This window comes from Rattus rattus, chromosome 3 (assembly GCF_011064425.1).
Source record: "Rattus rattus isolate New Zealand chromosome 3, Rrattus_CSIRO_v1, whole genome shotgun sequence".
Classification (NCBI taxonomy): domain Eukaryota; kingdom Metazoa; phylum Chordata; class Mammalia; order Rodentia; family Muridae; genus Rattus; species Rattus rattus.
The window spans coordinates 52,248,816-52,270,326 of record NC_046156.1 but is presented as its reverse complement, the minus strand read 5'-3'; the positions used below and the strand labels follow the sequence as shown (position 1 = coordinate 52,270,326).

At 44.5% G+C, this 21,511-nt stretch overlaps 1 protein-coding gene across 1 annotated transcript in view; it reads left to right on the top strand.

Moving 5' to 3' along the window:
- Positions 1-599: 599 nt before the first annotated feature.
- Positions 600-21,511, top strand: part of Tmigd3 (transmembrane and immunoglobulin domain containing 3) — a 78,530-nt gene continuing 57,618 nt past the window's right edge. Inside the window, exon 1 of the mRNA XM_032897558.1 lies at positions 600-696. The gene's annotated coding sequence lies outside the window, so the exon portion shown is untranslated. The remainder of the gene's footprint in view (positions 697-21,511) is intronic.

Genomic DNA, 21,511 nt, shown 5'->3' with positions numbered 1-21,511 from the left:
ATGCAGCTGCCTGCTCACTTGCCTTTGTTTCTTGTTAGAGTTTGAGCTTCTTGACAATGAAGACTTTGTCTAATTCATTTCTGTATCATCAGCACCCAACAATTCAGGCCTAAAATATTTGCTTGGTTTGTTTGTGTGAAGGAGTTTGAATGCCTAAACAACACTCCTCTGTGGAGCAATACTGTACTGCAAGATCGGGGCCCTCGCTCACTCTGACCTCATCTCCTACCACACTCCCTTTTGTTCTCAGCTCCCAACACATTGGCCTTCTTTCTAGTCCTTGAATAACATTAAGTCTGAGCTAACCCCAGGGTCTTCCCACTGTGTGCAGTCTCTGGAAAGAGCCCGTCCAGTGAGGGTGTGTTGGTATGCTGGGTTCTCTCGTTGCCACTGACACCTCACTAAAACCTTCTTCCTTGAGAGCTAACTAAGGAAAACACACAGAAACTTCTCAGATAAGATCCTCAGAATCTAAACCCAGTTTCAAGATTTCTGCCATTTACAGTTTCACAGCATCCAAACGGCTTGGAAACTCTGAGTGTCTGAGGCTCTGCTCTTACAGTCAAGGCACGCCTGGTTCTCTAGAGAAGGGTTGGGGGGATGGAATGTGGCTGCTGCAAGCTTCCATGGCAGTTGCTAAAGATGACCAGATGGACCTGCAGGACTTCAGCGGGACTCACTGACCAAGAAGGGCAGGTAGGAGAGCCCTCACGCAGAGTAGCCGCACGGGAAGTTAGCTCCTTCTAAGCCTTGAGAGGCCTTAAGATGGTACAGAGAACGCAGGAGCAGGGGACCAAACTCTGAGTGTTGGCTACTCAGGACAAGGTTGAGCTCCTTCCTCAATGCTCAGTCCTCTCTGCTAAGTCGAGACAATTCTAATCCCGAGACAGTGAGGACAACCTGACATAATGTGTGTGAAAACACAGTCTGAACCAGTGAGCGCGTGACAAACATAAGTTAAGGGAAGCATTTCACTTGAGTTGTCTTGTTTGCCCACCTTCTGCCTTTAATCATCAGATTTATTGATTGCCTATAACCCAGGGCTCTGGGAAACTTTCATTTTGTTGAGAACTCAGGCTCTTTCCTCTTGAGTGTCCCTCAAGGTTCAGAAAATCAAATCTCAGCCTATGGAACCATTATAATTTACAATTAAAGGAACCATATCTCAGTATGTCAATGAATACCGTGTGCCAATTATTTCTTGTGTGGATATCTTTCCTCCCCAGATTGAGACTGTAAGCTGGCTGCTAAATCGATTGGCGCTATGTTTACAGCTTTGCTCCTTACCAGTGCAGTAGGATTTGGGTTAGATTACTTAATCTCTCAGTGTTAATCCTCTCATCTACAATATCGACAGGATAATATCCTTTGCAAAGTGGTAGGGTAAGAATTCAAAGATGTATTCAATACATCTAAAGCATTGACCTAGACCTAGCACATAGTAAGACAGGACACTAATCAATGATCCCTTATTAACAAGAGCTATAGCATAAAGCCAGATAATGCTAGAATTGGGTTTCCTCAAATTCTTGATTGGGAAAGAGAAGTAAAACGAAGAAAGCAGAGTGACTCCAAGTCAAATCTGGCATTAGTTTCTAGGCTGTCAATGCAAACAGAAAGGTTTATGGCTTCCCTAACCCAGGCAGAAACTTAAACAGCAGTAAAAGGGTACTTTATCTTCTTGGTTTGGCAAGTGATAAATCTCATTTGAAATAGGCGGTGGGTTTATGTAGAGAGGGAATATTGGCAGTATTAGTCTCAAAATGTTGATGAGACTGTTTGGGACCACAGGGACAGATGTAGCAGTGTAACACAGTTACCAGGACATTTTTGAAAAGTCCCTTGGGTGTGTTTCAAAACTGGCTAAATCCAACCTAGTAGAAGACCGGTGCTCAAGGTGGCAGAATTTATCTTCCTTCTAGACTAGCCAGAGATGGGTATGGTCTTTGTAGAAGGTACACAGGTTGGAGCTAATTGGGTCATGTGCCCCAAGGCAAGAAGAAAGAACTTGACAAGGGTTTGCGAGGATGCAGGGAAGTTGGCTAGGCAACCAACAGTGTCTCTCAGGTGAGTTGTACCTGTACCAGGGCTTTCTTTAATTCTCTTCAGGATAAACCATTTATTCATTTTTCAGGAAGTGTTTCTTAAGAACCCATTGCATATCTGCACCCGCCTCCAGGGTCCAAAGAATATGAAACAGGAAATGAGGTCAGCACCGTCAACTTCTGCCTTCATTTTCTTTGCTAGTTCAGCTGTGAGGCTAGGAAGACAAGGCAGGGCCTGGCAGGGGTGGAAACATTGTCTTTTATGACTCCCACATGATGAAGTGTGGTGAGAGAATGCCAGGCACCTCTGTCGGCCTCACCCCTTAAATTGTAGTCTTTGCATTTCCAGTGCAAGGGCTGTTACTAAGAAATGCTCAGCAAAGGAGTGTTATGTGAAAACCTAGGCTGTTCTGAGGGTTGATTTTGGCCTCTGTGTTTGATGTGACAACAAATCGTAGCATTGAAATGAGGACATCTGACAGAATGCTTCAGCATTGTGGAAATACCACTGTTCAGAGTCACAAGACATACACAAGAGCAGATCCAATAATCGCCCAGCCTCTCTCTGCTCTAAAGTTGGAAGGCTCCTTGTAAATAGACCTATAAAATGTGATGTGGGTGGTATTCATCCCTTGGAGGCTTTCCCACTCTTAGAAGTTCTTTCTCACTCTTTCTTAATGAATCTATGTTCATCCTGAAGACAACTGATGTGAAGCTTGTTTTGTGCTTAGATAAATTGATTAGTGGAAATGTTCTGAGCGCACTAGAACAGAGTGGATGATCTGGAATACGCTCAAACATGTTCCAGTTTTTGTTAAGAGTAATCTACATAAGCAAAGACTATGTTTATATATAGTCAGCCTGAAACTTATGCTGTTTGAATTAATCCCTTATTGATATTTGGACAGCTGTTATGTCAATTAATGAAATCTGTATGCTAGAAATTGTTGCTGCTATTTAATTTGCTATATCATTCTATCCTTTTTAACTTTATATAGTTTATAGCTGTTATTGGTTATATAATAATTTAGAAGTTTATGTATCTTTAGGAAAAGGAAATGATGGTTATATAGTGCCTCATTTATTTCCATAAAGTTGTTTTGTCAGCTATTAATATAGGTGCACCAGCTTTTAGTTAGTACACTGCCCACCACCTCTGCCTGCCTGCCTGCCTGCTTGCCTGTTTGTTTGCTCTTTCTCTCTCTCTCTTTCTCTTTCTTTCCCTTCCTTCCTTCCTTTGTAACCATAAGCTTTTTGCAACCTACCTTTAATAAGGGTTCAGCGTCTCCTCTAGCCCACCATCCAGCAGAGGCAGTGGAAGAGAAAAGTTATTAGGATATGGGGGAAGAGGATCTGGTCGGCAATAGTTCTTTGGGGGGCAAGCTTGATCTTTGGCAGCAGTTCTAGCTTATTTAATATTCTATAGTCACTAATACCTACATGTAAAGTCTTTGCACGTCAAGTTTCTTCAGCCTATTGTGCTGTCTCTCTCCTCCATGCCCCAGAATATTTTCCTGTGATTTTGTTTTGTTGTGAACTAACATTCTCCAAGACTATGTGGACATTTTGAATGACTTGAGTGCCATGACCAATGTATGATTTCCCCCCCTGTATATTCTTTTAAGGATACATGTGTTTTTCTTTTAACATTGGGTTTATAATCCTCTGAAGGTCACGAATAAATGTTTGGGTCTCTAAGATTAGTTTTGAAATTATGTGGATCTGAAAATATCCTGTCTTTCGGTAAAAAAAAAATTGGATCACTGTGGACCAGAAAATATTCTAGAATAGACAGCAGTTTTAACATTTTCCCTATCCTTCTGGCTTGTTCTATGGGCTTATTTTTTATTTTTTTTTTTGACTTTTGTATATTTCCTTCATTTTCTTGCCAAAGAAAAGATGTCTGTAGAGGTTCACCTCATAGTTTGGGAGATTATAAGAAAGGTGAAACTCTGTACTATGTACGTCCACAAGCCCTTAGGCTTCTGAATCCTGTAACATGTCTGACGAAATAATCTGACTATATTTTACAACATTCTTTTAGTTATCTTAACAAACAGGTGAGATCAGCATTATCATAATAACCTGTTCCTTTGTTAAAGGCCAGAAAATAGAGGCATAGAAAGGTGGAGTCGTATGCCCAGGGCTGGGGTCAGTACGTGGCAGGTGTTTGAATCTGAGAAACACAGCATCAGTGGACGCATGCTTAAGCATGGCCTTCAGCCATATCTATTTCTGCTGTGTACTCAGCACTCTTCCATTTTGCCTAAAATCAGAATAAGGAATCTAGGTGTGCTAGATTAGGTCTGCAGTCCCAGAGACCAGAGAATTGTGAGTTTGAATCCAGCCTGGGCTACTCATTATGCAACTTGAGCTCCACTGGGACTCTTTGCCTCAAAAAGTAAGCCAACGCCCCGAAACTGTAAAACTGCTCAGAAGCGGAAACAGAACCCAGAGCCCCGTGCAGGGTCTTCTACCAAACTGTAACTCAAGCCCAGCCATGGAAGCCAGGACCTCACACGAGCTGGTGCTGGTCGTGTGTCCTCCTCGTGGCCACCTCTCAGCCTTAGTGCTCCTCTTGCTTATCCACAGCTCCATCTTCATCCCCCCAGCCCCGTGGTGGCCCTGAAAATAACAGCTTCAATGCTAAGACCAGGACCAGAGAGAGTATAATGAATGCTACTGTTTGCCCTCATTTGGTAAGCCTTCTGACTCTGGTCACCCTACAGGATCAGCTCAAATGGCTCGGTTTATCTTGCCTTGCCTTTCCCACACCTGAAGCCAACACCAAGAGTCAGTTATTGAAACAGGCAAATGTCGCAACTTTTGAGGCCATGATGACAGTTGGGGAAGCCAACATATTTAAGCAAATACCTCAGGAAGAAAGGTGGGGTGCGATGCTCTGGGGAGTAAGTGAAGAACAGGAAGTGAAGGCAGTGTGGCAAACTGCCTGGGAGCTGAACGCATGCCTCAATAAAGACACGGAAGTCCTGTGAACAGACTGGGAGACATTCTTTTGTCCAGGGTGTTTGTGGAAATCTTTGTCCAACCATTATCCGACCACTAAATTAACACAACACAGACATTAGTGTTTGCACATGTGAGCTCACAGAAGTCAGTACAGAACATGCTACAGGTGTGGTATAGCCATAAGTCAGGACCTGTAGATCAGGGCTTAAAATTCAGAACCTTTACATACTGGGCAAGACTCTGTCACTGAACAGGTCCAGCTTCCTTCCCTAACCCTACCTTTTTCAGACAGGCTCTCTAAGTATCTATCCCGTGCTGGCCCCAAATACAGTCAAGGCAGGCCTGGCCTTGATTTTCATATTGGTGGCTCAGGCCTATAAATCCCTTTACTCAAGAGGCTGAGGCATGAGGATCCGAACCACAAAGCTACTGTGGGCTACATAGCGAGTGTCTGGACAAGAAACAACGGGAGGGGACACACTGAAATGAGTAAATCAACGCGAGGATTCCAGCACAGGCAGTTTAGAGCACCACCTTCTCTTAGAGTAAGTTTAGGAAGGGGGTCTTGACATTAGAGGACAAATGGCAAATGGACTTTGGGCATGGCAGGTTCAAATTGAAGACTATGTTTGGCTGATAATTATGATCTCTGATAGACGCCTCATGAGAATTCAGAGCTAGACCTAGTACTTTGACTTCCCACTCTCCTCAAGGCTGTGCCTAATCTTTTAATGAGATGGAACCACTTTCCATTTCCCTAAAGCACTGAGACATCAAGACATGGCGTCTGGGAGTTTAAAGCAGAAGACAGATGCGGCCCAATTACGTTTGTTTCAACACGATGCCTGTGTTTGCAGAGTCAAAAATGGATAGGAAAGGGGTTTGTTGAGACCAGATGGTGGCATGTAGTTTTTGTTTCTGTGTTTTGCCTTTTGGCGGTGGCTCTCCTTGCAAAACAAAACAAAACAAAACAAAAAACAAAAACAAAATAAAAACAAAACAAATGAAACAACAAAATAGTAACAACAACAACAACAAACAAGAGAAAATCTCACAGTTTTTCTTTTAGATAACTTCTCCCTGCCTCTGATTTTAGGGTTAAAAATGCACCTATATTTGAGTTCCCAAGAGATCACTGTAGTTTACTCTTTGCTAGGCCCTGGGTGAAAATGCCCATACAAACTGTGTTTCATGGTTGGATCAAAGAACTCTCCCCTCTGCTGTGTCTACAGGTAGACATTGGTGTCAGTGTCTCATCATCTTCCAAATTATAGCCTTCACATCTGCGAGGCAGTAGACAGACATGTAGTTACCCAGCCAGGCTCCTGACCCTCAGCAGGGCTGACTGTATTAGTGCTGGAACAAATTTCCACGAAGTTTGTTTGTTTGAGACAGTCTCACTACACAACCCAAGCTAGCCTCAAACTTGTGGCAATCCTCCTGCCTCTCAGCCTTCTGTGTGCTGGGATTGCAGGCCTGAGCTTGTCACCCTAACCCATGAAGTTTTACAGTGAAGTGCACAGCAAACTGCCAGTAGCAAGTTGCTAAGACACTGGATTGTGCTGTATCCATGCAGGTCTGGTTAGCTCTCCACACAATGTTTAGACTTTGTCCCCAGAGAATCAGACATTTAAAAGGATGTTCTCAGAGATGCTAAAAACCATGACAAAAAAAAAGGTTGTTTATTCATTTGTTATATATGGTTATAGAAAAATAGACACAATAATTTTTAAATCTAAGGGAATGGTCTAGAACAGTGGTTCCCAACCTTCCTAATGCTGCGACCCTTTAATACAGTTCATCATGTTGTGGTGACCCTCCCAACCATAAAACTATTTTGTTGATACTTGATAACTATAATTTTGCTACTACTATGAATCATAATGTAAATATCTGATACACATGATATCTAACATATGACCCCTATGAAACTCCCTATGAACTCCCAAAGGGGTTATGACCTACAGGTTGAGGATCACTGGTCTCGAAGTGTTCAATATTGTTAAGTTTTACATGTCAGAGAAAAGCTCCTACCACAGGATAAAAGGCATGCATGTGGCTGTGCGTCATCCAGTCAAATGCCCCACCCTTACAGGACTCTTGTGTCCACCCCCAAACGACTCTCTTCCTCAGCCATCATCTTCCCCTCAGAACAACTGCTTGGTGGTCCATCCAGGAAATGGAGGCATCAGCCAGCTTCCTGTTTCCACCCTCAGCCAGCACAGTCTCCCACACTCATGGAAAAGAACACTTTTTAAATTCCTTGTACTGTTTATCCCCAAGTTAAAGAGCCCCAAGCAAAGAAGTTCTCTTGTCTAAAAAAAGGAGGGCTGGCGGACAGACAGCTGTCTCTATTGACAGACACCTCCCAAGGTTCCCCACCTTGCTCTCCTTTCCAGATGTTCGGGTGGGTGTTTTAAAATCCCTTTCAGTTTTGACTCATTTCATTTATCATCTTCCACATACAGTTGAGATCTTTGTCCATTTTTTAAAAAAAGATATATTTATTTATTATATATGAGTACACTGTAGCTGTCTTCAGACACACCAGAAGAGGGCATCGGATCCCATTACAGATGGTCGTGAGCCACTATGTAGTTGCTGGGAATTGAACTCAGGGCCTCTGGAAGAGCGGTCAGGTGCTCTCAACCACTGAGCCATCTCTCCAGGCCTGTCCATTTGTTCTGATATAGGGTCTTTCTGAATAGCCTAAGCTGTCTTAAACTCAGACTCTTTCTGCCTCAGCCTTCCCGGTGTTCAGGTTATAGGCGCGAGCCACCATGCCCAAACCATGTCCAGCTTTACAGCAGTCACTTAGCTCCTGTAGTTGCTGTTTGTTTGGCTGTGGTGACACCATTCTCTACAGGAGTCTTTCAGCTTCAGGCTTCTTATGGGTGCTTTCTCACCAGCCTGCACTGGCCTCCCTACTCCGGGGTCTGCTTTTACTTACGAGTTCCTCTCTTTTTCCTGTGTCTCTCTTCCATTCTTATGACAGTGACCACTGTGCACGTGCATGCAGGTGCTTTCCACACTGACGTGCATCTGCGCTCAGACGCCTCCTACTCGACACGCCATGGGTTGCGTCTTCCGTGAACGCATTGCTTCTTTCCATGCAGCCTGCAGACTATCTGCTCACTTCGTTTCTCTCTTCACTGTATCTTTACTTAGGGTTCTCACTCACAGGGGAGCTCAGATCCATATATGGATGGGTCTTGAGCTCATCACTTTCCTGCCTCAAGTTCTCCAGCACTCTCAGAAGTGATTAATCAATCCCATTACAGTTCATATTCTCACTAAAATACCCGACAGCAGCAAGTGCTTCTTCCTCCCCGGCTTTACCTTCTATGGCAGAAGTCTGCAAGCTATGCCTCCTGGGCCAGATCTGGCTCCCTTCCCATTTTTGAAAATAAAGTTGTATTGGAACATGGCCATGTCTGTCCACATACATATTGTCGATGGCTGTTTCTATGCTACAATCATAGTAGTGAATAGTTGCCACAGAGACCATCTGGCTGACAAGATCTCGCATGCTTACGGTCTCTTTTTAGAAGACGCTGTCCTGTCTTGGTCTCCAGGCATTTGATCAAAGGTGTCAGTCTTTCACCACCTCGAACTGTGCAGTATCAGTGCCCTCTTTGCCACTGGAATCAGGACTGTAAGTGCCTTTGACTCTGGTGCAAAGAATAAATTAACTCAACCTCAAACCTGTTGACAGAGATCATTTTTCTTCAAGGTTCCTGGATTCCTAGCAGATGTCAAATTTCCCTATCAGGGTTACATCAAAGAAGCAAAACCTCTTGAAATTTGATATTACAGGACTTCGAGGTGTGTTGTTCTTGTCTGGTGCTGGGATGTGAGGTTTGCAGGGCAAGCAGTCTAGAAGAGGAGATGAGTGTAAAGTGAACAGGTAGCCAGGCCACCACTTAGAACCCACAAAACTGTCAGTACCTCACTGTCCCCAGCTAGGCTGGAGTGGTAACCCCAGGGACTAAGTGCTTGCCCATTTCTGATGTTGGGAAAGCCCCAGGAAGGCCTCTAAGGAGATGGGCAGCTATAGACTGTGGCCTATACATGCCAAGGGGTGGGGCTAGCATCTAAGTGACAGTGGGTGTTGGGAATAAGACTCAAGTCCTTTGTAAGAGTGGCTCTTATGAGCCATCCCTCCAGTCTGTACCATGAACTCGAATCTATTTGAATTCCTACTTTCAATTATTCTGGGTTTATTCCCAGGACTAGAAATGTTGGATCCTACAGCAATTCTATTCTTAATACCTCAGAGTGCCTCCACAGGTTCTTGGTGTCTAAAGCAAGTAATGCAGCCTCACCAACTGTGCACACAGCTTCCACTTTCTCCGTGTCTTGTTTGTAAAACATCAGATACAGAAGCAAAGGAAGAGGTATTTGCCAACTCAGTCTCAGGAAGCGGAGTCAGGGCACAGAAGCACTCACTTGACTGTCCACCTTTCTCCTGTTTGTTCTGTCTGAGGCCCCTGCTCGTGGGATGGTTCCGCCTGCCATCAGGGTGAGTCTTTTCCCCACAGTCAATCTTCTCTGAAAATACCCTCCTAGACACAGTCAGAGATACAGCCCACTCATCCCCTAGGGGACTCTAACTCCAGTTGACAGTGAAGGTTAATCCTTACCTTCCACATATTTACCAGCATGCATTACAAGACTTGGTGGCAAATGTCATCTTGCTGGATCTTATTTGATTTATACAGCAGGTTTTACTTGGTGGGCCTGCTCTGTATTTCCTTTAGATTGATGGTATTGAACATCTATTGGATGTGTGTGTGAGTGTGTGAGTGTGTGTGTGTGTGTGTGTGTTTGTGTGTGTGTACTCTTATTTATTAAAATTGTGTGTCTGTGTCTGATGGGGGGCCAGTGGGTACACACATGCCACAGTGCAGGTGTGGAGGTCAAAACACAACTTTGAAGAGTCAGTTTTCTACTTCCACATCCTGTTTCTCGGACTTGAACTCACAATCGTCACACAGTAGGTGGTTTTGCCCACCGAGACACTTCTCCCAGCCCCAAACGTGAATTTTCTTTGGAGAAACGTCTGTTTCAGTCCTCTGCCCATTTTCCAATCAGATCCATTGTTGGAGAGTTGTTGGTGTTCTTGAGTTGGGGGGTATTAGCCCTTGACTAAGTATATGATCGGCAGATAGTTTCTCCTAGCCCATGGACTGCTTCTTTTACACAGTTGCTGGTGTCCTTTTGTACGTGGATGCTTACAATTTGAAGTGCACCATTTATCCACTTTTCCTTTTGTTGTGTTTGCTTTTTGTGTCATATAAAAAAAATCACTGACTGCCCAAGGGATGCTTTCCCTCTTCTCATGTAAGGGATTTAAAGTTTTAATGCTTCCATTTCAGACTTTCATCCATTCAAGTTAACTTTTGCTGAGATATTCAGTGTTCTAATGCTGTTGAAAATTGTTCCTCCCATCCCTTCAACGACCTTGGTACCATCATTGAAGATACTTTGGCCATGTACATGGTAATTTGTTTCTGGCCTCTGCGTTGTATCCCATTGGTCCGGATGTCTGTCTTGAGGCCAGTACTCCATTGTTCAGATGGCTACAGCTTTGCAGTAACATCTGAAAATCAGGAACTGTGAAACCTGTTAAGTTTCTCTTTCCCTTTTAAGGACTATTTTGGCTATCAGGGTTACCATTTTTAGGTGGTGGTGTTTCTAGCTTTTAAAATTAAGTGAATATTAATTTTATTGGTAACAAACTACTAAAAGGACACGTTTAATAGAAAGCTGAGCCAAGGGACTCCCTACATTACTAATGATGACTCTTTTGTTTTTCCAAGTCCTTACTTTGTACCAAATTAATCCCCACCCCCTTTCAGGTGGTTCAAGCTCTCCGTGCAGTATTATTCTTCCTCGCCACACCCCTTCCTTTTCCCTTTGTGACCCTTGCTTTCTAACTTCTCCACTAATACCTACCCACCTCTGGAGAGTATCATGCCTAGCTCTCCACACCTCCCCGTGTCTTTGCCTCCTGTTCTCACTGCTGAGAACACTTCCCATGGCTTTCTAGGCCTCACATCCCCCTTGGCTCTTCCTGTAGGAATTAGGTTACATGTCATTTTCTCCCAGCAGCCTTAGTTTCTGAAAAGATCCTGCCTTCTAGTTTCTGTTGCCCCCATCCCGTGCTGTGTGGATAATAAATATTATGTGGTAATTTTCAGTAGCTCTTCAAAGGCAGGAGCTGGGTTTTCATGTCCCCCCACCCCCCAATGTATAAACACAACTGATGGTACACAAATAACTTCTGTTAAACTCAACAGAACTAAAAGAAGTTGGAGTCACCCTGCTACTTAAGAGTGGGTGTCTCTGCTATGGGCAAAAGGAAGGACAAGTGGGAGAGACCCTGTGGTACTCTAGGGATCAGGCACATTTGGGACTCAGAATGTACCAACCCTTGCTACAGAACAGCCATGTCAGCTGACTTCTATAGAGTAGGCTTGGAAAGTTTCCCTCTTGCCAGGTCACTACACAGAACTTGTATTCAGAAAACCTATGTAAAGTTCAAGGCTCTCCAGAGGCCACTGGGCAACAGTCCAAGTCTTCTGTGGCTTAGTCGCCTTTTCCTGGAGGAATGCCAGAGGCCCTGAAGACCTTTTCATTCTCCAGTGCATTTAGACAGTGGACACATGGTTTTGTACAATTTTACTTCTTGAGAATGTAGATACTGTGATTGTCATACAAATTGAAATGGCCTTAAAACTGAAGCAGACCCAGTGGGCTTGGTTCCTGGGACATCCAAAGTGAAAAAGATACATGTAGAACATACTGCATGGTGGCAAGTGTCTAGCCCAAAGATGAAGGGAGTAGGTTGTCCCAGCAGCCAGATGAAAGAGAGACATGCTTAGCAGGAAATTTCCTCAGCCCCTTGCTGGGATCTATTAGTCACAGGCTAAAGAGGGGTGTATGCAAAGGAGGTGGTAGTACAGAAGCTTCCACGGGCCATTTATGATGACTTTCCCAGGCCACCATCCCCCTCCCATATATGGTAAATGAGAGAGCAAGAATGATTGTGTTTTTCAGTGAAGTTTTATCATCCCATAAACATGGTAGGCCTGCGTGTATGTGTTTTGGTTTTCAGCTAGGACTGACATCAGGTCTGTGCATTCTAGACAAGAGTTCTAGAATATACTTAAAGGCAAGAAGTGCTCTTTTTTATGTAAAGGAAGAAGACAGGAGAGTTATGAATCTCATGATGACTTTTTTTTTTAAAAAGATTGATTTATTATATATAAGTACACTGTAGCTGTCCTCAGACACACCAGAAGAGGGCATCAGATCTCATTACAGATGGTTGTGAGCCACCATGTGGTTGCTGGGAATTGAACTCAGGACCTCTGGAAGAGCAGCCAGTGCTCTTAACCGCTGAGCCATTTCTCCAGCCCTCATGATGACCTTTAATGTCCTCTTTAACCAAGGATCATGGGTCCACGTTTCACCCCACTGTTGGCCGTTGGGGTGTTAGGCACAGCTGTTGAGGAGGTAAAATGTGGGGAGTGTTTGATTGTGTCTCCCTGTGTCACCACTGTCTGTTGCTGGGCCTTAGGGAAGCATTGAGACACTGCTCAGGGGGTGGGAAGACACAGTCTAGGATGGAGGAGGCTAAAGTTGGGGTTCCCTGACTCTCAGGCACCCAGTCGCCACTGGGGTGTTGCACAGAAGAGTCACGAACGAAGGATTGGCGTCCGTGGGCCCTTGAAGAGGCCGGGACCGTTGGGGGTCTGAGGGTTGAGCACAACTTCGATGACCGTGAAACTGGGGCCGAGGAAATGGGGGACTCCAGTTTAGCACATCAGTGAAGGTACAACGGTTGTCTGGAAGCACAGAGAGGCCTTCTTCAGGAGACTTAGGCTGTGCAGCTTTGTAGGTGAAGGCCTTCTCCATGTTTCCCACTGCTGTTTCGATGGAAGAGACAGTCCATGTTTATCCATACTATTTATTGACTGTTCATCATGGAAAATGGATACATACCAACTTCTCAGGGTAGGCAAGAGATTAAATTTCATTTGCAGGAGGAATGTCCAGGAAGGGAAACTTATTGGCTAACCCTCACAGTCTCTAGGTACCTACCGTAGCATTAGCATAAAGAACTCTGTATTGGGCTGCTTGACCAACATGGGGAGTGTGGACACATGTTCCAGGCCAGGAATCTGGGAGCAGGGAGGCGTCTACCATCTCAGGTATGTGTACCCAAGTACTGGGGTCTCAGATCTGCTCTGCCTTACCAACTTTCCTAGCATGGCCCACTGTCCCACAAAAGATGACCTTGAACTTTTGTTCTTCCTTCTTCTACCTCCTAAGCATTGCAATTATAGGTTGTATTACTATGTGTAGTGCATGTGGTACTGCAGATCAAATCCAGAGCTCTATGCATGCTAGGCAAACACTACCAATGGAGCTGCATTCCCAGCCCAGGAAGTAAATTTTTTTTTTAAATATTATTATGGGGTTGGGGATTTAGCTCAGTGGTAGAACACTTGCCTAGCAAGCACAAGGGTTCAGTCCCCAGCTCAAATAAATAAATAAATAAATAAATAAATAAATAAATAAATAAATATAAATATATATATATAAATATTATTTATTTAATGTGTATGAGTATACCATAGCTGTCTCCAGACACACCAGAAGAGGGCATCAGATCCCATTACAGATGGTTGTGAGCCACCATGTGGTTGCTGGGATTTGAACTCAGGACCTCTGGAAGAGCAGTCAGTGCTCTTAACCATTGAGCCACCTCCCCAGGCCAAGCGTGTAGCCCAGCTGGCCTCAAACTCGTGATCCTCCTGCCTCTGGCTCCTTCAGCAAATCCTACCGGTGTGTGCCACCACAACCAGCAGTAAATTTCTAATTACCAGTATCAACCAGGCACGCTCAGTTTTTGGCCAGCCATTCTTTTAAAAAAAAAAAAATTGTGGAAATGCCACATGAACTAACAAGGAAACTGTCTGAAGGGTTTATTTTTTTTTAATCAAAGGATTTAAGAACACTTTAATAATCAAGCATTTAAAAAACGATGACTTTAATATTAGCAAGGGTACATGGTTAGAGGAATTACCTTGAATACATCCTAAAGATCACCCCTGTTTTCATCCTGGTTATCATGGACCCCATGTGGCTCATATTCCTTATTATATTGGTTTTTAAAAAATTATTTTTCTTAAGATTTATGAATTCCCAATCGGACATGTCTTCCTTAACGGTGAAGTAAAATCGATTTCTTTGTAATTGCTCTTTTAGACACTGTAAGTTTTAGATTGCCTTCTTTCTAAATTTTTCCAAGTCATCACAAAAGGCCTAGGGTCCTCTGACAGTTTGCTATAAGAGGGCTCATGGTGCTGCATGGACTTTTGGCAAACTTGGCTTCGATAGCCCCCCAGAGAGACGTCTCCCCTTTAAAAACCTGCTCTGTGATCATAATTGATCACAGACAGACACCTGTGTCATAATTGCTGCTGACATAGCAGCCCGCATCACGGGAGGATGTCTGGTATCAGCTTGCCTTCAGGTGCTCCATCAAGCACACGTGGAGAGCTCTGTGTTAGGTTAATGTGCTAGGAGACACTTGTGAGCAAAGTATGATCCTCGTGCTCCAAAAGCTCAGAATCCAGGTAAGCAGAGACAGCAAACAAAGGTGCTTACAGCCCTTCGATCAGTCTTGAACTGGAAGTGAATTATCAGAGTTAGGAGAAGACATCATTCCAATGTTGTATAATAATTTCGAAGTGGTTAGGTTGTCCCTGATTCTAGACCTGGAGGGATCAGTTTAACTTTACCAGGAAGGTGTGGAACTGGTGTCTGTCATGTTATATGTCTGTAATCCCAGCACTTGATGGCCAAGGCAGAGAATCATGAGTTCAAGTTCATCCATCGTGGGCTTGTCAGAGAGATTGGGGGCAGGGGAAGGATGAGAAGCAGGGAGGGGGGTTTATGGTAAAATAGAACCTGGTTATGACTCAGCAGGTAAAGGAACTTGCTCCCAAGCTCGAAGACTTGAGTTCAATGCTAGGGAAACCACAGAGGAATCCTGTAAGAAGCCTGCTTCTTATACAACCAGGGTCACCTGCCCAGGGTGGCACCATCCACAGTGGGCTAGGCCCTCCCACATCAGTCATTAAGTAAGAAAATGCCCCGTAGATATGCCCGCAGGCCAATGGGATGGAGGCAATGCCTCAGTTGTAATTCTTTCTTCCCACCTATGTTGGTTGAGGTTTGTGTCAGGCTGACCAAAACTAACTGCAGGTTAGAACTGAAACTCGACTTCACTCTTAAGAATTCGGACCCCAGTGACAAAAAGGAATGACAGGCTGCGGGGTGTGAGAGATGATGTGGATTCAAAGACCAAGAGGCTGCAGGATAAAAACATGTTTTTTGTTTTTTGTTTTTTTTTCTCAGTTCAGGACTTGGTTGCATCCACTGAATAGAATAGCAAATGTTAATAAAGCCAACACTGAGTAAGAAGGGTTGGCAAGAGGGTGGGGGTGGGGTGAGGGTGGGGTAGGATAGGGTTGGAGGGTGGGGTGGGGTACGGTGGGAGATGACCTTCTCAAAGGGGTTCTTTGGTATCCTCACCTGACTTGTGATCTTGCTGAAGCTGATAAGTCATTCTCCTAAAAAGAAATAAACAGATAAACAATTAAAAAAAAAAAGCCTACCCATTAGGCCTGGCCCTTTTGCTGTTGTAAGCAGAGAAGACAGACGCCTGAAGCACAGAGTCTAAGGGATTCGGGAGCTGACAAGCTGTCTCTCCTTGGCATAAAGGGTCCCATTGCCATAAATGGAAGTGGCGTTTGGAGTGTTGTTTTTGCCAGGTCTCCTGGACTTAAATGGATCTAAATGCTTTTGCAAAGATGGAGAGAGAATGAAGGAGAGGAGGGGGGCGTGTCTGGGCATGGAAGCTGGCTGCCAGCCCTCGCTCCAGAGGTCCAAGTTCAAATATGCTTGCAGGCAAGCCTCAGTTAAGTTTTCTGTCCTCATACAATGAAGCTGTTGTATGGCCAGAGGCTGGAGCAGGCCACTGGTTTTCCAGAGTCCAACAGCCAGCACCTTTTGGGCTTCCTCTTGATTCTCCTTCTGTTGGAGTCCCTCACAGGGCACTCATACTTCTGATCCATCCTACTGTAAGCTCTAGGAAGCAGGACATGCACTGCTCAGGAGTGGGGTGTCAACCCTGTCAGCACACAGCTTCAGAAAGTGACAGAGCAATCAGGTAATAAAGATATTCAAAAGATCAAGAGCCATTAAACATTTTATTCTGCTTTTAAACATTTGCCCTGCCCTCAACAATCATTTTCGATGACGGAATTCCTGGACTGCTTGGTTCCTTTTGCTATGTCAGTTTAAATTTGTAAGCTCTCCCTACAGGAATTATTTGACTAGATGCCCATCTGATTTTTGAAGTCCAGAGGGATTTCTGTGCCTACTGCTTACAGATATAATCAGATGGTTCTTGAAATGGCCCTGACCCCTTTGTTGGGAATAATTTCGAAAGTGATAAATTTTCTCCCTACCAAACCTCTGAGTAATCCTCCTTCCCTCCCTCCTCCTGTCCCCTGTGTGCATGCTGGTGTATGTGTTCGTGCATTTCTTTTGAATTCTCCTTAAACACCAAATATTAAGCAAGTTGGTACAGAAGAAACTAGGTTTGGCGGTGAGGGCTAGCAGAGGCATTTAGCCACGGTGATGATGAAATGGACATTTATTTGGTTTTGTCTCTGACAGGTGCCTGTTAAAGGTACTTAATGAATTGAATTCATATAACACTCAGTGTGACGCTAATTGTTATAATCGTCATCACCTTAAAAAATGGAGAAACGGAGGCACAGAAGAATAAAGTCAGGAAGTGGCTTGATCATTGAGTCTGGCTCTCAAATCCATTACTTACAGCCAAATGCTGGACTGATTTACTGTGAATGGGGTGTTCCCTAATTTTCATGCCTCTTGGATTCAGTGTAACCATGAATCTACTCCTGAATATAGTTCCTAACGCTTCCTCACCTTTGTGTTCTGGTCCCCAGGCATAAGTAGGAAATAATGGGAGAAGAAACAGGGTGGAAAGTAAGGGGTAACCATGTCATTGAGAGCACACACCTGGCCATTCATGTGCTCATGTGCACGTACATATTTATCATTCACTAAAGACTGTGTGTGTGCATGTGCATATGTATGCAAGTGTGCATGGGGGGGGCAGAGGTCAACCTCAGGTGTCATCCTTTCCTTCTCTTCCATTCTGGTTGAAACTGGACCTGTCACTGGATTGGACTTCACCAAGTCCGCTAGGTTAGCTGTGCAGAAAGCTTCAGGGATCCATCTATCTTCACCTCCTCGGTGCCGGGACTACAAGCCCATGTACACACCTAACTTTTTAAAGTTCTTCCTTTCTTTTCCAAACATAAGTTCTGGGTAGTGAACACTGGTCTTTTGCCTTTTACAAGGCTAACGTTTTATAGACTGCACCATCCCTGTTCCTTTGAGATAGGTTCTCAGGCTGGCCTGGAACTTGCTGTAGAGCTGAAACTACCCTTGAACTCGAGATGCTCTGTCTCCATGAGCCGGGATTGCCCACATTGTCCAAGAGCCATGCCCAACACTGACTCTTTTGTATTCACGTCATTTCCACACTCCCTGAGACTTTCTCGGCAGGTTATACATAGCCCTTCCCCGAGGGATCAGTTTTTCCCATTCCAGGTCATGGGAAGGGGCAAGAAGGAGAAGACTTCCTTTTCAAGGGCCTGTCAGGAAACCATGCTTGGAAAGGAACACATGAAAATTGATCAGTAAGAACAGTCGACAGTTTACCAGTCCTCTGTGCATGATAGGGTGCCCTCGGCAGCCTTAGGGTATAGGGGGAGACCAGCCCTGCCCTTTAGGAACTCAGCATTGGAAAAACCAGATATCTAGGGCCCCAGTACCACCCTCTCTGGCCATGTCATTTACCCATATGCTATCTTTATGAGTAGCACGAGTGTTTGACCCATCTGTAGGTAGGTGATGGAAATTGAAACTGGGTCACCGGAAAAGCAGTAAATGCTCTTAGCCACTGAGCCATCTCTCCAGCCCTGCCTGAATCCTTTTATACTATTTTATAGTCGGGACTTAAAAGCAGATCCAATTCTTACACAAAGACAATTGAATGCCATGCTGTCATTATGCTGTATGAGGTTGTACTGGTATTCAAGGATACATTTGGAATATTATTAGATGACATACACTTGTAGAGCAGCATTCCTATTGTGGTCCCATTTGTGTGACAAAGATAAAAATGCATAAATAACAATACAATGCATAATGATTACACCTACATAGTACTTACCATATACCGGGCATTATTTTAACTAATTAGTCTCCCAAAGAACTCTGTGGGTGTCAACGAGGTAGTTCAGTGGTAAAAGTGCTTGCCCCCTAGCCTGATTATTTGATTCCCGAGTTTCACATTGTGGAAGGAAAACACTCACTCCTTTGACCTCCACAGGTGCGCACGCGCGTGTACACACACACACACACATACACACACACACACACACACTTTTTCAAATGTAATTTATAAAAGAGAACTCTATGAAGTAGATATTACTATTATATCAATCTTATATGGATAAGCTAATGTATACAAAGTTTGTGACTTTTTAAAAATATTCCTGAAATAGTAAATGACAAGATCAGAATTCAGTCTCAGGTGTTACTTTTCCCAGGTGTGATAGTTGGTGTATGCTTGGGCCAGGGAGTGGCACTATTAGGAGGTGTGGCCTTGTTGGAGTAGGTCTGTCACTGTGGGCTTAAGACCCTCACCCTAGCTGCTTGGAAGTCAGTCTTCCACTAGCAGACTTCAGATGAAGATATAGAACTCTCAGCTCTGCCTGTATCATCAAGGGTCTACTATTAGCCAACAGGCTAACCTGTAAGTGATGTGTAAGTGTAAACAAAATCTAGACAACAAACTCCTAACTGTCACTAGCTAAGAGGTATGGAAGTGGGTTGGATGGAGAGGAAGGGATATTTTCTTTTTACAATATATAATCCACCAACCCCCCGTAGTGCTGGAGATAGAACCCAGAACTCCACTGAAGGAATTACTCTGAAATGAGATTATGGCTTATTTACAATGTTATGCTGCCATTGAGGGATACAGAGGGCTGTGGAGTCAGTGGAACTAGGCAAAGGGAGCGAACCCATGGGATCTGTTTCTAAGTAAGAAGAATGAGAACTGGGTCAGGTTGATAAGTGGAAAGGGAAAGAGGAACGTGAAGAGAAGGAGAAAGAACTGAGCAGCCGAAAGAGGCAGCAAAGAAGGGGTGGGGATGGATCTGTGAGTTGATGTGTGGCCAAGAAGTAGATATTTAACACCGTCAACTTTAAGGACCCACATTTCAATATAAAGTCTTGGGGTGAGAGAGATCTGTGTGTGGGGTTCACAGAAATTAAATGCTTAGCACATTAATAAAATTAATCAGTAATTGTAAATTTCTAGGTGAGGTGGAGAGGGTGGTCAGAAGGCCCTTGGAGAATTCCAGTCCTAACAGGTTTGGCTCCACTGAGGCCAAGTGCTGTTTTGGAAGGAAGGTTGATCTCCCTTCTGCTGATTATTATGGATGACTAGGGTTGCCCATGGCCACAGAAGCCCGTCAGGGCAGGGGTCATGCTTCAGCTGTTGGGACACTTAGCTGCCCTGCTGACAGGCCTCTCTGACTTGGCCCCAGGCCAGCAGATCTCAGTAGCTCTTCTGCTGGTCTGCTATCCAGCTCAACCACCTTCAACCAGGCTGAGGGCTTTGGAGGAAGGGCCCTTGGCACACACAGCGTCAGGCAATGCTCAGCCTTGAAAAGTGAGCCAAAGCTACCTTCACCCTGCTTTCCAGGGCCTGGGCAGAGGCCACTGTTATGGGAAAGACTGAGTCTTCAGGGAAAGGTAAATCTGAAAGCACCGTCAGCTGGTCCAAGGACAGCCTCCTTGCTTACAATAGTCTAGTTACTGGGGTCTTTCTGGAGTATGGACAACCCCAGGCTCAGATGAACTTCAGTTTAGGACATGACGTGTCTTCATTTGACAAGAAAAGAGGTACCACCTCTGTCACCATGTCTTCCTCAAATAGCTGCTAGGATAGCGATGACAGCTGTTTTCCGAGTGGCTATTATGCGTCGAGACTCCTATAGAGCATGCTTCACAATAAGATGCTACCTTATTTTACAAATGCTAAAACAGAGACTTAGAGGTGCTCAGGGTCCCACTTATTTGTTTCAGGGTAGGATTTGAATTCGGGTCTGTCCTGCTCCAAATCTCGTAACATTGTACATTGTGTTTCCCCAGATGGTCCTTTCAAACATGGATAGGAATGGCTTTTGAGCCAAGCACCCTCTAATGGGCGAGCAGACTGTAGTATAAACATTTGTACGTTACAGGGCCTGGTGTCTATTCTTCCCTGTCTTACGTCACTTGTATATGTGTCTTAGAAGAGACACTCACTCAGCTACTAAGTGCCATGAGGTCCTAGAAGACTCAAAGCCTCAACATTCCTTCCGTATGTTCCCATTCTAGAATTGAATTCGTGCCAGTTGGGTCCAGAGGTCTGTGAGGTGTGCCAGGCTGAGCCTTCTTTCTTTCCCGTGCCAAGCCAGAGGTCCTCTTGCCTGAGCACTGCTGTCCATCAAGCTGATGGGCACCTGAGACGTGCATCTCTGCCAATAGCATCTACTCCTAGTAAAGCCGATCTGTGTGTTTGTAAGGGTTGGACGTGATTTCTCCTTGTCTTGAGTGTGGGATCTAAATTATTTAAGCTACTTGAATCGAGCCTCATCTTTATTTAAGCTACAGAGTTCCCTAGAAGGACAAATTAGGAAGATTCTGAGAAAAGGCAGTTCACGGCTGGTTGAGCCTTCGCGTGGGTGGAAATGCACTGCTTGTGGGTATGTCACAGACAGCACTGTTTACGACACACCCCCAGACATACAAAGAACACACTGGAGACTTTTACTTCTGACCAAGACAGAGTAAAGGGAGCCAAGTTTACCTTCCAAATCATAAACTGGACAAAATATGTAAGACAACAATATTCTGATGCTAATCTTATCAGGCTGTTTTGGAAAGTGCTTCCTAAGGAAGAGGAAACAGAGGAAGTGGGCCCTGCAGTTAGCCAGCTTACTATTGGGGGAGTTTCCCATTTGATAGGTTATTTCTGCACTGGTGAAACGAGCCAATTCAAGCAAGATTAGATTAGATTAAAGGCAGGTTTATTGGGACGCTGCTCTTGGGCAAGTTCCCTGGCCCCAAGGATTCCTTGGCAGATTTAGAATCACCCTCTCTCTGGATCCCATAACCTCTTCTGACTCCCATCTTCTTTCCCTACATGCCTCATAGATTTCCCCCTCCCCCATCCCTTGAGACACAGGCCAAGGGCCAACCTCTTCTCCCTTACCCACCCAGCTCTTTCTCTGTTTCTCTTCCTACTGTCCCTCCCCCTTCCT